Here is a 13,686-nt window from a genome sequence, read left to right as displayed (position 1 = left end):
GGCTCCAAACTTACTAACGGTGAATAAATGAAAGGATTAATGCATTAATATAATAACTTTTTAATGTTCCGAAATCCCATTTGTTTTTCTCTGTGAGAAATTCAGGACCTGGAAATCCTCATATGGCCATGACTTATACTACAGCCGGCCGCTATAGAAGCAGGTGACACGGCCTGTGTCCACGGAACTGTGGTTTGGCACAATCCAATGTTTGAAACGAACCAGAATTATCCACAAGGGCAAATTTGTTTTTTTGAAGACGTCACCGTGGCTCGCTCTGTAAACCTGCCTGGGTCAGGGTGCTGGGGTCAGAGGGAACTTTGCTCTGTTAGCAGGAAATGATCCTCTGAGCGGCTCAGTGTGGAGATGTGAGCTCGTACTACCCTCCTTTACCTGTCCTCTGCTGCACCTGCACACCTACACACACCCTCCACTCTCTCATACGAACACACACACAAAGCACAGGATTAAAACATGACATGTTCACTTCAGTTGGACTTAGCTATGTTTCTTTTTTAATATCTTATATGATTTGATCAAAAGAAAAGTAATGTTTCATTTACTTTATCATTTGAACATGGCAGCGGTTTAACATTGACTTGCACCAAATGCTAAAACGTGTTTTCAATATGCGCAGAAACAGACTGGCCACAAGATTAAAACCACTGACAGGTGACATGAATAAGATTGTTGATGTGAATACAGTTGCCCGTTGTGTGTGGGGGGGTGGGGGGGGTTAAGTTTATCAAGCAGTCTGTTCTCATAGTTGATGTTGGAATATAATTATATGAAGGGCTTATTTAACACTTGAGGGGTGTAAGTAGTCTAACTGTCAATGTTTGTTTTTGTTTACATTATGACAGAGTGCGTTTGTGTCACTGCAATTTTTGTTTCTGTTGTTATTGCCACTGCAACTGAGTTTGATCATGTAAAAGCTGCCAGGTAAAGTTATTATCCTCTGCTAGTGGTGCCTAGTGTGTGTGTGTGTGTGTGTGTGTGTGTGTGTGTGTGTTTCAAATTTAGCTTATAGCTCCCTCTATTGTCACCACTTAATTACTGCAGCCCTTTTTTACCAGCGCAGTACAGTAAGACATTGAAATTGTCATTGACTGTAAAGTAGTGATGACATCACAGGATTTTCTGATGAAAGCAGTCATTGACGTCATCCAGGCCACAACATTCAGTGAAAAGGGGGGATGATAAATGAAAATAAAAGCCCAAATGGACAGCGAACACAAACCTGCACAAACATTTCTGAAGTCTTTTTTATGTGATAACGGCGGATTTGATCCATTTTGATGTAAAATGGACCAAACAACTCTTCTATACTTTCTGACCTTGGTGTGTTCTGACCTTTTGGGGTGAACTGTCCGAGCATGTCACCCTTATATCACAGAGAGATGCCTAAATTAATATGATTAAGACTACGAGCCCCTTTAGTTCAGCCTTAGTGTATTTGAGCTACACAGATCGGCCATAACATTAAAGCCACCTCCATGTTTCTGCACTCATTGTCCATTTTATCAACTTCACTTACCACACAGGTGCACTTTATAGTTCCACAGTTAAAGACTGGAGGTCATCTGTTGCTCTGCATACGTTGTTAGTCTCCTTTCATCCTTTTCTTCCCCCAGAGGACCCCCCGCACAGCCCTGCTGTGAAACTGACGTGGTGGTGGTGTGTTAGTGTGTGTTGTGCTGGTGAATGTGGATCAGACACAGCAGCTCTGGTGGAGTTCTAAACCAAGTGTGCACCCACTGACACTCGTTACTCGTCGGCCCACCTTGTAGATCTGTTGCTACACAGGATGCTGTCGGCTAGATGTTTCTGGCTGGGGGACTGTTCTCAGTTCAGCAGTGACACCGTGGTGTTTTAAAACTCCAGCAGCACTGCTGTGTCTGATCCTGGTGTACTAGCACAACACACATTAGCACTTCACAACATCGCAGCCACGTCCGTGTCACTGCAGCGCTGAGAATCATTGTTGTGCACGAGGGGGCGCCATTTACAGACAAATAACTTTGAATGTTTCACAAGAGAAGAGCTTGACAGTGACACTGTGTGCTATGTTTGAAAGGTACACCATATATATGTATGTGCTACTGAATAGATGATGATGATGATGATGATGATGATGATGAACACCCTACTCACTCGCTTTCTATCACACACACACACACACACACGAACATTCACTCCACGCACAAACCCTTTCAAAGATACATACACAAAGCACACCCCCGCAACACCCACAAACATATACACCCCCTCCAGAGACACAAACAAACATACAGACACACACATACTCTCAAAACACACACACACACATACCCTCAAAACACACATATATACTCTTAAAACATACACGCATACACATATAATCACCCAACCCATACAAACCCCCCAAACAAACACATACCCCCCCCCCCACACACACACACACACAAAAATACACTTACACACATAAATATGTACCCCCTAACACACTCCAAATTCAAAACACACACATGAAAACACATATACAAACACACATGCACGTGTACCCCTACACACTAACACATACACTTAAATTCATATACACCCCCCCCCAACAGGCCCCCCCACCCCTCCCCGCCCCCCCGGTCTCACTCTGCCAGCTCACAGCAGAGGAGGCTCACCCTGTCGTCCTTGCGCGTGCAGCAGCTGACCAGACCGGAAAAGAATAGAGAGAAAGAGAAAGCAAAGAAAAGAAAGCAAGAAAAGCACGAGACGCACCGGCTAGAGAATAGATGGAAGCGCGCGGAGGAGAGATGGAGCCCCCCCAAAAACCCCGGCACGACCCCCCCCACCAACAGCCTCTGTGGTGGTGCTTGATTTACCGTGCTAGCGCGCGAGCTCGCAGCTAAAAGAAGTGGAGAGGAGCTCGAGGACAGGACGAGACGCTGTCTGTGCGTTTTGTTTTGTTTAGTTTTGTTTTGTTTGTATTTTTTTTCGTTTCGTTTTTCCCCCGTTTCAGTTTTTTTGCATGCATCGAGCAAAGTGGAGCTGGCGGAAATCAATGAGGATTGCGAGGCTCTTCCTGAGGAAAGGAGCGCATATGCTGCAGTGTCTCTGTGGAGAGCGCGCGGAGGCGACCACCACCACCAGCGGTGAGACATAGTGCATGCCCAGGGATGAGGGAAAACACACAGAGGGAGAGAAAGAGAATGAAGCAGAAAAGAAAGAAAGAAAGACAACAAGAAATTCCCTTAGACCCAGACCTCCGTCATCTCATTGGCCGGAGACCTCGCCGGCTCTCCGAGGCGCGAGGCAGATACAAACGCTGCTTTGACTCGCTTACTCGCTCCTCTTCGCCTTCTTCATCATCACCATCATCATCACTACCACCACCTATCATCATCGTAGGCACCATCCTCCTCCTCCTTCTCTTCATCATCACCATCCTCAGCTACAGTCTTCTCAAGGACGCTGCTGCGGGAGAAATGTAAAAACCAACTATCGATGCAGATGCAGCACAACGCAGAAAGACAGGGATAAAAGAAGAAAGAAGGAGAGAGAGAGAGAGAGAGAGAGAGAGAGAGAGAGAGAGAGAGAGAGAGAGATTAGTGGCTTCGGAGAGAGATTATTTTAGGGTCCTAAAGGAAAGGGGCTCGCGGGTGTCCTTCGGGACTGAGAACTTCTGCACGTGATTCAGCACCTCGGACAGCAACTTCCTTCACTGCGCAGCGGTACAGCGTGGCTCCACTACACTACATTATACAAAACTATACTACATAAAACTACACTACACTACATAACAATACACCACACAACTCTCAGCACTCAGTACTACACTACACTACATAAAACTACAGCACTCAATACTACACTACACTACACAACTCTGAATCACTCGGTACTACACTGCACTACATAACACTACAGCACTCAGTACTACTCTACACTACAATACAGCACTCAGTATTACACTACTGAACACTACAACACAGCACTCCGTACTACACTACTGAACACTACACGACAATACTGCACTCAGTATTACACTACTGAACCCTACACAACAACACAGCACTCAGTATTACACTACTGAACTCTATATTACAATACAGCACTCAATATTACACTACTGATGCTACAATACTGCTCTCAGTATTACACTACTGAAAACTACACTACACTACTGCACTCAGTATTACACTACTGAATACTACATGACAATACTGCACTCAGTATTTCACTACTGTACCATACACTACAATACTGCTCTCAGTATTACACTACTGAACACTACATGGCAACACTGCACTCAGTATTACACTACTGAACACTACACTACAATACAGCACTCAGTATTACACTACTGAACCCTAAACTACAATACTGCACTCAATATTATACTACTGAAAACTACACTACACTACCACACTCAGTATTATATTACTGAACACTACACTACAATACTGCACTCAATATTACACTGAACACTACACTACACTATTGCACTCAGTATTACACTACTGAACACTACACGACAACACTGCACTCAGTATTACACTACTGAACACTACAATACAGCACTCAGTATTACACTACTGAAAACTACACTATACTACAGCACTCATTATTACACTACTGAACACTACATTACAATACACTCAGTATTACACTACTAAACACTACACTACAATACACCCAGTATTACACTTCTGAACACTATGCTAAAATACAGCAGTCAGTACTACTCTACTGAACACTACATTACAATACACTCAGTATTACACTACTAAACACTACACTACAATACAACCAGTATTACACTTCTGAACACTATGCTAAAATACAGCAGTCAGTACTACTCTACTGAACACTACTCTACAATACTGCACTCAGTATTACACTACTGAACACTAAACTACACTATACTAATGCTCTCAGTGTTACACTACTGAACACAACACTACTGTACTCAGTATTACACTACTGTTCCCTACACTACAATACTGCTCTCAGTATTACACTACTGAACACTACACTAAAATACAGCACTCAGTATTACACTACTGTACCCTACACTACAATACTGCTCTCAGTATTACACTACTGAACACTACACAGCACCACTGCACTCAGTATTACACTACTGAACACCACAAAAATGTATATATATATATATATATATATATATATATATATATATATATATATATACATACAGTGGTTAGTGAGTAAGTCACTGCTGTTTCTGATTCTTATGCTGTAAAATAAAAAGCCCGCAGTATAAGTGCTTAATAAATGTCATCTTTAAAACTGCATATACACATTTGCATCACAGAGCAAATAAATCACACACAGACACACACACGCCTACTATATGTACTCTCCTGTTCATTCTTCAACTTCATGACTTCATTAGTTTTGCCACATTCCTGCTGAGCTGTACATATTTTTTGTTTGTTTGTTTGTTTATTCATTGCTTTCTTACAGGCCACTGTACTCTGTGCAGTTATGAGGACTGGTTCACTGCAGTGGAGGTATACACAGTGTGAAGTTAAGATTTGTCAGGTGTCCCTGCCCATGTTGGGGTACTTAAGGGGTTTCAGGTTTAGCTGCTGGTTTGAATGATCAATAAGAAAATGCTATTTATCTAGAGTCTGATCAAATTCATTGCTATATTGTGTAGTTTAGGGTGTCACTTTATACAGCATCTTACAGTCACAAAACTTCAAGGGTTCTGTAGTAAATCAAATTGTTCAACATAGAGTTCTACACAGAACAATTTATATGGTGATATAGTTCTTCAAATTAATGCAGAATATGCTGTATATGACTCTATACACTACTTTTCTAAAAATGCTTGGTAAGGCACCAAATAAGGTGCTTCAACTGTAACATATTGTACATTGTAAAAAACCTGTGTAGTGCTACAAACAGTAGCTTTCAAAAGATGGTGTATATCACCCTATACAGCACATTCTGCATCAATGTGAATTATTTTGTCTTTATACAAAGAGCCATTCCTGCATGCAAATATTTTTGGATTAATAGAACCATTGCCTTTACTAAAGAACCCTTGAGAAATCTACTTTCCAAAACTCTGCTGTCCAACACTCTTCTGCCTTACACTCTACTGTCTTACACTCTACTGTCCAACACTCTACTGTCTAACATTCTACTGTCTAACACTCTACTGTCCAATACTCTACTGTCTAACACTCTACTGTCTAACACTCTACTGTCCAATACTCTACTGTCTAACACTCTACTGTCCAATACTCTACTGTCTAACATTCTACTGTCCAACACTCTACTGACCAACACTCTGCTGTCCAACATTCTACTGTCTAACATTCTACTGTCTAACACTCTACTGTCCAGCATTCTATTGTCTAAAACTCTACTGTCTAACACTCTACTGTCTAACACTCTGCTGTCCAACACTCTACTGTTCAAAACTCTACTGTATAACACTCCACTGTATTACACTCTACTGTCCAACTCTCTACTGACCAACACTCTACTGTCCAACACTCTACAGTCCAACACTCTACTGTCTAACAGTTTACTGTCCAACACTCTACTGTCTTACACTCTACTATCTAACACTCTACTGTCTAACACTATGATGTCCAACACTCTACTGTCTAACACTCTACTGTCCAACACTCTGCTGTCCAACACTCTACTGTCTAACACTCTACTGACCAACACTCTACTATCTATCACTCTACTGTCCAATACTCTACTGTCTAACACTCTACTGTCCAACACTGTACTGTCTAACACTCTACTGTCTAACACTCTGCTTTCTAACACTCTACTATCTAACACTCTACTGTCTAACACTTTGCTGTCCAACACTCTACTGTCTTACAGTCTACTTTCCAACACTCTACTGTCCAACACTCTACTGTCCAACATTCTACTGTCTTACACTCTCCTGTCTAACACTCTACTGTCCAACACTCTACTTTCCAAAACTCTGCTGTCCATCATTCTTCTGCCTTACACTCTACTGTCTTACAATCTACTGTCCAACACTCTACTGTCCAACACTCTACTGTCTAACACTCTACTGTCCAACACTGTACTGTCTAACACTCTACTGTCTAACACTCTGCTTTCTAACACTCTACTATCTAACACTCTACTGTCCAACACTTTGGTGTCCAACACTCTACTGTCTTACAGTCTACTTTCCAACACTCTACTGTCCAACACTCTACTGTCTTACACTCTCCTGTCTAACACTCTACTGTCTAACACTCTACTTTCCAAAACTCTGCTGTCCAACATTCTTCTGCCTTACACTCTACTGTCCAACACTCTACTGTCCAACACTCTACTGTCTAACAATTTACTCTCTTATACTCTACTGTCAAACACTCTACTGTCTTACACTCTACTGTCCAACACTATACTGTCCAACACTCTACTGTCTTACACTCTACTGTCCAACACTATACTGTCCAACATTCTACTGTCCAACACTCTACTGTCTTACACTCTACTGTCCAACACTCTACTGTCTAACAATTTACTCTCTTATACTCTACTGTCAAACACTCTACTGTCTTACACTCTACTGTCCAACACTATACTGTCCAACACTCTACTGTCTTACACTCTACTGTCCAACACTATACTGTCCAACACTCTACTGTCTTAAACTCTACTGTCTTAAACTCTACTGTCCAACACTCTACTGTCTTACACTCTACTGTCCAACACTCTACTGTCTAACACTCTACTGTCTTACACTCTACTGTCCACCACTCTACTGTCTTACACTCTACTGTCCAACACTCTACTGTCTTACACTCTACTGTCTTATACTCTACTGTCCAACACTCTACTGTATTACACTCTACCGTCTTACTCTCTACTGTCCAACAGTCTACTTACTTACACTCTTCTGTCTTAGACTCTACTGTCCAACACTACACCGTCTTATGGTCTACTGTCTAACACTCTACTGTCTTACACTATGCTGTCCAACACTTTACTGTTATACACTCTACTCTCCAACACTTTACTGTCTTACACTCTACTGTCCAACACTCTGCTGTCCAATACTCTACTTTCCAACACTCTACTGTCCTACACTGTACTGTTTTACACCCTACTGTATTACACTCTACTGTCTTACACTCTACTGTCCAACACGCTACTGTCTTACATTCTACTGTCCAGCACTCTACTCTCTTTCACTCTACTGTCTTACAGTCTACTGTCCAATATTCTACTGTCTTACATTTTACTGTCCAACACTCTACTGTCTTACACTCTATTGTCCAAGACTCTACTGTCCAACACTCTACTGTCTTACACTCTACTGTCTTACACTATGCTGTCCAACACTATACTGTTATACACTCTACTCTCCAACACTTTACTGTCTTACACTCTACTGTCCAACACTTTGCTGTCCAATACTCTACTTTCCAACACTCTACTATCCTACACTGTACTGTTTTACACCCTACTGTATTACACTCTACTGTCTTACACTCTACTGTCCAACACGCTACTGTCTTACATTCTACTGTCCAGCACTCTACTCTCTTTCACTCTACTGTCTTACAGTCTACTGTCCAATACTCTACTGTCTTACACTTTACTGTCAAATACTCTACTGTGTTACACTGTGCTGTCTTACACTCTACTGTCCAATACTCTACTGTCTTACATTTTACTGTACAACACTTTACTGTGTTACACTGTACTGTCTTACACTCTACTGTCTTACAGTCTACTGTCCAATACTCTACTGTCTTATATTTTACTGTCCAACACTCTATTGTCCACACTCTACTGTCTTACACTCTGATGTCCTACACTCTACTGTCTTACTGGCTACTATGCAACACTCTGCTGTCTTATACTCTACTGTCTTACAGTCTACTATCCAACTCTCTACTGTCCATCACTCTACTCTCTTACACTCTACTGTCTTACAGTCTACTGTCTTACACTCTACTGCCTTACAGTCTACTGTCCAACACTCTATTGTCTTACACTCTACTATGTTACACTCTACTGTCTTACACTCTACTGTCCAACACTCTACTGTCTTACACTCTACTGTCCAACACTCTACTGTCTTACACTCTACTGTCTTACAGTCTACTATCTCAAACTCTACTGTCCAACACTCTACTGTCTTACAGTCTACTGTCTTACAGTCTACTGTCAAACACTCTACTGTCTTACACTCTACTGTCTTACAGTCTACTGTCCAACACTGTACTGTCTAACACTCTACTGTCTAACACTCTGCTTTCTAACACTCTACTATCTAACACTCTACTGTCTAACACTTTGCTGTCCAACACTCTACTGTCTTACAGTCTACTTTCCAACACTCTACTGTCCAACACTCTACTGTCCAACATTCTACTGTTTTACACTCTCCTGTCTAACACTCTACTGTCCAACACTCTACTTTCCAAAACTCTGCTGTCCATCATTCTTCTGCCTTACACTCTACTGTCTTACAATCTACTGTCCAACACTCTACTGTCCAACACTCTACTGTCTAACACTCTACTGTCCAACACTGTACTGTCTAACACTCTACTGTCTAACACTCTGCTTTCTAACACTCTACTATCTAACACTCTACTGTCCAACACTTTGGTGTCAAACACTCTACTGTCTTACAGTCTACTTTCCAACACTCTACTGTCTTACACTCTCCTGTCTAACACTCTACTGTCTAACACTCTACTTTCCAAAACTCTGCTGTCCAACATTCTTCTGCCTTACACTCTACTGTCTTACACTCTACTGTCCAACACTCTACTGTCCAACACTCTACTGTCTAACAATTTACTCTCTTATACTCTACTGTCAAACACTCTACTGTCTTACACTCTACTGTCTTACACTCTACTGTCCAACACTATACTGTCCAACACTCTACTGTCTTAAACTCTACTGTCTTAAACTCTACTGTCCAAAACTCTACTGTCTTACACTCTACTGTCCAACACTCTACTGTCTAACACTCTTCTGTCTTACACTCTACTGTCCACCACTCTACTGTCTTACACTGTACTGTCCAACACTATACTGTCTTACACTCTACTGTCTTACACTCTACTGTCCAACACTCTACTCTCTTACACTTTACTGTCTTATACTCTACTGTCCAACACTCTACTGTATTACACTCTACCGTCTTACTCTCTACTGTCCAACAGTCTACTTACTTACACTCTTCTGTCTTAGACTCTACTGTCCAACACTACACTGTCTTATGGTCTACTGTCTAACACTCTACTGTCTTACACTATGCTGTCCAACACTATACTGTTATACACTCTACTCTCCAACACTTTACTGTCTTACACTCTACTGTCCAACACTCTGCTGTCCAATACTCTACTTTCCAACACTCTACTGTCCTACACTGTACTGTTTTACACCCTACTGTATTACACTCTACTGTCTTACACTCTACTGTCCAACACGCTACTGTCTTACATTCTACTGTCCAGCACTCTACTCTCTTTCACTCTACTGTCTTACAGTCTACTGTCCAATATTCTACTGTCTTACATTTTACTGTCCAACACTCTACTGTCTTACACTCTATTGTCCAAGACTCTACTGTCCAACACTCTACTCTCTTTCACTCTACTGTCTTACAGTCTCATGTTCCTATACTCTACTGTCTTACACTTTACTGTCAAATACTCTACTGTGTTACACTGTGCTGTCTTACACTCTACTGTCCAATACTCTACTGTCTTACATTTTACTGTACAACACTTTACTGTGTTACACTGTACTGTCTTACACTCTACTGTCTTACACTCTACTGTCCAATACTCTACTGTCTTATATTTTACTGTCCAACACTCTATTGTCCACACTCTACTGTCTTACACTCTAATGTCCTACACTCTACTGTCTTACTGGCTACTATGCAACACTCTGCTGTCTTACACTCTACTGTCTTACACTCTACTGTCCAACACTCTACTGTCTTACACTCTACTGTCTTATACTCTACTGTCCAACACTCTACTGTATTACACTCTAACGTCTTACTCTCTACTGTCCAACAGTCTACTTACTTACACTCTTCTGTCTTAGACTCTACTGTCCAACACTACACCGTCTTATGGTCTACTGTCTAACACTCTACTGTCTTACACTATGCTGTCCAACACTATACTGTTATACACTCTACTCTCCAACACTTTACTGTCTTACACTCTACTGTCCAACACTCTGCTGTCCAATACTCTACTTTCCAACACTCTACTGTCCTACACTGTACTGTTTTACACCCTACTGTATTACACTCTACTGTCTTACACTCTACTGTCCAACACGCTACTGTCTTACATTCTACTGTCCAGCACTCTACTCTCTTTCACTCTACTGTCTTACAGTCTACTGTCCAATATTCTACTGTCTTACATTTTACTGTCCAACACTCTACTGTCTTACACTCTATTGTCCAAGACTCTACTGTCCAACACTCTACTGTCTTACACTCTACTGTCTTACACTATGCTGTCCAACACTATACTGTTATACACTCTACTCTCCAACACTTTACTGTCTTACACTCTACTGTCCAACACTTTGCTGTCCAATACTCTACTTTCCAACACTCTACTATCCTACACTGTACTGTTTTACACCCTACTGTATTACACTCTACTGTCTTACACTCTACTGTCCAACACGCTACTGTCTTACATTCTACTGTCCAGCACTCTACTCTCTTTCACTCTACTGTCTTACAGTCTACTGTCCAATACTCTACTGTCTTACACTTTACTGTCAAATACTCTACTGTCTTACACTTTACTGTCAAATACTCTACTGTTTTACACTGTGCTGTCTTACACTCTACTGTCCAATACTCTACTGTCTTACATTTTACTGTACAACACTTTACTGTGTTACACTGTACTGTCTTACACTCTACTGTCTTACACTCTACTGTCCAATACTCTACTGTCTTATATTTTACTGTCCAACACTCTATTGTCCACACTCTACTGTCTTACACTCTAATGTCCTACACTCTACTGTCTTACTGGCTACTATGCAACACTCTGCTGTCTTACACTCTACTGTCTTACACTCTACTGTCCAACACTCTACTGTCTTACACTCTACTGTCTTATACTCTACTGTCCAACACTCTACTGTATTACACTCTACCGTCTTACTCTCTACTGTCCAACAGTCTACTTACTTACACTCTTCTGTCTTAGACTCTACTGTCCAACACTACACCGTCTTATGGTCTACTGTCTAACACTCTACTGTCTTACACTATGCTGTCCAACACTATACTGTTATACACTCTACTCTCCAACACTTTACTGTCTTACACTCTACTGTCCAACACTCTGCTGTCCAATACTCTACTTTCCAACACTCTACTGTCCTACACTGTACTGTTTTACACCCTACTGTATTACACTCTACTGTCTTACACTCTACTGTCCAACACGCTACTGTCTTACATTCTACTGTCCAGCACTCTACTCTCTTTCACTCTACTGTCTTACAGTCTACTGTCCAATATTCTACTGTCTTACATTTTACTGTCCAACACTCTACTGTCTTACACTCTATTGTCCAAGACTCTACTGTCCAACACTCTACTGTCTTACACTCTACTGTCTTACACTATGCTGTCCAACACTATACTGTTATACACTCTACTCTCCAACACTTTACTGTCTTACACTCTACTGTCCAACACTTTGCTGTCCAATACTCTACTTTCCAACACTCTACTATCCTACACTGTACTGTTTTACACCCTACTGTATTACACTCTACTGTCTTACACTCTACTGTCCAACACGCTACTGTCTTACATTCTACTGTCCAGCACTCTACTCTCTTTCACTCTACTGTCTTACAGTCTACTGTCCAATACTCTACTGTCTTACACTTTACTGTCAAATACTCTACTGTGTTACACTGTGCTGTCTTACACTCACTCTACTGTCCAATACTCTACTGTCTTACATTTTACTGTACAACACTTTACTGTGTTACACTGTACTGTCTTACACTCTACTGTCTTACAGTCTACTGTCCAATACTCTACTGTCTTATATTTTACTGTCCAACACTCTATTGTCCACACTCTACTGTCTTACACTCTGATGTCCTACACTCTACTGTCTTACTGGCTACTATGCAACACTCTGCTGTCTTATACTCTACTGTCTTACAGTCTACTATCCAACTCTCTACTGTCCATCACTCTACTGTCTTATACTCTACTGTCCAACACTCTACTGTATTACACTCTAACGTCTTACTCTCTACTGTCCAACAGTCTACTTACTTACACTCTTCTGTCTTAGACTCTACTGTCCAACACTACACCGTCTTATGGTCTACTGTCTAACACTCTACTGTCTTACACTATGCTGTCCAACACTATACTGTTATACACTCTACTCTCCAACACTTTACTGTCTTACACTCTACTGTCCAACACTCTGCTGTCCAAAACTCTACTTTCCAACACTCTACTGTCCTACACTGTACTGTTTTACACCCTACTGTATTACACTCTACTGTCTTACACTCTACTGTCCAACACGCTACTGTCTTACATTCTACTGTCCAGCACTCTACTCTCTTACACTCTACTGTCTTACAGTCTACTGTCCAATATTCTACTGTCTTACATTTTACTGTCCAACACTCTACTGT

Source organism: Hoplias malabaricus, chromosome X1 (genome assembly GCF_029633855.1).
Source record: "Hoplias malabaricus isolate fHopMal1 chromosome X1, fHopMal1.hap1, whole genome shotgun sequence".
NCBI classification, from domain to species: domain Eukaryota; kingdom Metazoa; phylum Chordata; class Actinopteri; order Characiformes; family Erythrinidae; genus Hoplias; species Hoplias malabaricus.
The sequence above is the reverse complement of the archived record's forward strand: the minus strand, read 5'-3'. Positions refer to the sequence as shown.